The 3,142-nt window shown below is 45.7% G+C and overlaps 1 protein-coding gene across 1 annotated transcript in view; it reads right to left on the bottom strand.

Moving 5' to 3' along the window:
• The window catches only part of MAD1L1 (MAD1 mitotic arrest deficient-like 1 (yeast)), a 361,734-nt gene that overhangs the window by 84,459 nt on the left and 274,133 nt on the right, over positions 1 to 3,142 (bottom strand). The window lies entirely within an intron of this gene.

Here is a 3,142-nt window from a genome sequence, read left to right as displayed (position 1 = left end):
TTTCCCTAGAAAGCACAGGCTGTCTCTACTGTTTCATTAAACAGAGATATTTTAATGAAGGAAAAGGGGATTTGGAGGGAGATGAATTGCAAACTTATTAAAAAAAAAGGCTTATTCCACAAATTTGGTTATTTGCTATTGCAGAATCATAGAATCATTCAGGTTAGAAAAGACCTTTAAGATCATCGAGTCCAACCATAAACCTGACACTGGCAAGTCCACCAGAAGCCACGGAAACAGATGCTGAGGTCCTTCAGCTGGGATGGCCGATGTCTGCCATGTCCTGTTGCCTGGATGTGACCATCAGCACTACTGATGGTGATGGTTACTGAAGTTCGGTGCAGAATTTGTGGGAATAACTTGAAATCTGCCTTTTTTTCAGTGCCCTGCTCCTTTGCCAAGAGAGGGGAAGTGAAGATGCAGAGACAGAGCTCATGCCACCACAAGGAGGGTTCTGTGTGGAGGGAAACCCAGGAACACAGCACCAAACTGCCATGCCCTTGGGGCAAGAAGGGGTGAAGGGAAACCACAAAAACTTCATGGCCAACAGCTGGTGATTACAAAGCAAGCAGGGAATTGCAGAGGGACAGCCTGAATCTCAGACAGCATCCATAGGCCAACCTCACATTTCCTGCCCAAAATCAGGCCTGTTTTTGGACATGATGAGTTATGTACCTGCCTCACAGTGTAACACATCACTTATCCAACAGAGAGGATGCACCCACCAGCAAGACACATCTCTGACCTTTCAGAAAGCCTCACACATACCATCCTCCTGCTAGTCAGGAAAGACTCAGTCACTGGAATAATTCTCCAACATCATCAGCATTAATTACCTGCATGGCTGGGCCTGCCCTGGCAGACTCACAGGCATGGCAGGGAAGGGGAACAAGTGGTGCCAACACACTGGAAACGAGTATTGTGCCAGACCGAGTGGTACCAGGGGAGTGTATTCCCCAGCCCAGAGCTGCTCTTTGTTGCCTATCAGCACAGCCTATTTATCCTCACAACAGTCTAGTGACGTTGGCAGGAGCATCATCCACCTTGTACAGATGGGAAACAGAGGCAGAGAAAGAGCATTAACTCTGCTCAGCTGGAACGAGGCTTCAGCCCAGCCTCCTGGAGACTTGGAGCAGCACCTTTTTGCTCAGATATTCTGCAGTAAAAGCAAAACCTTCTGTTAGATCTTTCCATTATCCTCGAGGTGACTGGTTTCATTTGGGAAAAAAAAGGGAAAGAACTCTACCCTTCACTAGGGGATAGACAACTTTTTAGGGAAGCACATGCAGTAAAGAGAGAAACTGTGTCAGGGAGAAAAAAAAACATGAGAAAGAGGAGAATAAGTTGAAGGAGTAGCAAGAATTAAATCCTAACATGAAACAGGCTGCTGCAGTAACTGAAAGAAAATGACTTGTAGGAAGTTTAAATACAGGATTTGATGCTGTTACACCACAGATTGTTCAGCCACTCCTGCTTTAGAGCTGCTCATTAGTGCAACCCAAGATGGGTCCTTGCTGATGCTCTCAGGAATCCCAGGATGCTCATCTGGCAGGAAGGCACAGCAACGACAGGCGCTCCGGGAGGCGAGCAGAAATCAAGTCTCCAACCACCACACGGGTAAATTGAAAACAAAATATAAAAATAAAATAACTTGTAATTAAGCAGAATGAGGAGTTAACAGAGGCCTACAGCCTCTCATCAGTCTCTCGGTGCCTGGCCTGCTCCGCCGATGAGCCCCATTGTTATTTTTGATTGTGTGTGCAAGAGTGCGAGACGGCTGCTGGAAGAATGGCACTCCATCAAAATTGTGATTTCTCTCTCCCCTCGAGACTCATCAAGGGTGAGGAGCAGGATAGGGGAGAAGATAGAGATGCAAAAAGAAACAAACAGCTAGAACATGCTCCTCAGAGATACTCTGCTGGGTTCAAGGAGGAAATAACTGGAACTGCAGGTATGCCAAGCATGAGGGCTGATTCAGAGCTCCCAGCAGTGCTGTTGGCTTCAAGATGAAACAAGAGCACTCAGGCGAGCAAAAGTAATCCCTGTGTTAACTACCCTGCTTATTCTGAGTCACACATTGTTCACTGGTGTGCCCCAGACACACCGATGCTGAGGCTGTGCTGCAATCTCAGCAGACTGGACCCTCCACATGTTTAACCACACGAGTTTTGTCTCCCTCTTTCAGGCAGCAGTTTGTCAGCATCACTTTGTCTTTGAAAACAGCCTCCAAGTTCTTCCTTACTCAGTCCAACCTCATTTCCAGCCCCAAGAGAAGGGAATTAAGCTATCACTTCCAGTGCACACAGCTGCCCTATTGCACTTTACACATCTTGTCAATATAGAGGCAACGGGACGAGAGGGTACACGAGCCATGGGGCAAGCAAAGGAAGACTATGAAGTTAAAGGTGGTGTCTGTCCTTCCACTGTACCCTTCTTCCATCCAAAGCCTTCAGCCTTTTCATTGCTCTACATTCTGCCTCTGCACCAATGGTGAACCACATCAGAAGCCAGTGCTCACTTTTCAGATTGCCCTGAAGTTTGATAGTGACAGATCCCCTTACAGATCTGCAAACCACTTCTTCATGTGACTCCTTAAAGAGGAGCATGCACCAAAGCCAGCGTGTGCACAGGGATTGCAGAAAAACTGTTAATTTTATTACCATATTAGCTATTGATTCTATTACCATATTAGCTATTGATTCTACTACCATATTACCAATCCAACAGGACACCAATAAAGGTTGTATTTTGCAGCAAGAAGCTCCAGCCCTATAGCTGGCATCATTCTCGAACTGTATCAAGATGCTTCTGTTTTGTTTGCAGTCTGATACCTTGGGTGTTCTCTTTTAAGGCATAAAGCTTACCAACTTGCAGATGCTCATTGCTGGTGTTTGGGTTTCCATTTAATAACTTTGACAGAAAATAACACGGGCAAGACCTGGAATCAGAGAAAATTCTGTACTCTGCAAGGCTGGGCTCTGAGGATATAGAAAATACCCATCTCAAGGCAGCCCTTTGGCTAGGACCATTTCTGAGCTCAGACACATAACTCCACTGTGATATTGAAAAGAGTTTGTCTGTTTTAGCTTCCTGATCAACCAACTTAGACTCAAATAAATTATACATGAATTTCTAAGAGATC

The sequence above is a fragment of the Merops nubicus genome, unplaced genomic scaffold, assembly GCF_000691845.1.
Source record: "Merops nubicus isolate BGI_N331 unplaced genomic scaffold, ASM69184v1 scaffold16100, whole genome shotgun sequence".
NCBI lineage: Eukaryota > Metazoa > Chordata > Aves > Coraciiformes > Meropidae > Merops > Merops nubicus.
The sequence above is the reverse complement of the archived record's forward strand: the minus strand, read 5'-3'. Positions and strand labels throughout refer to the sequence as shown.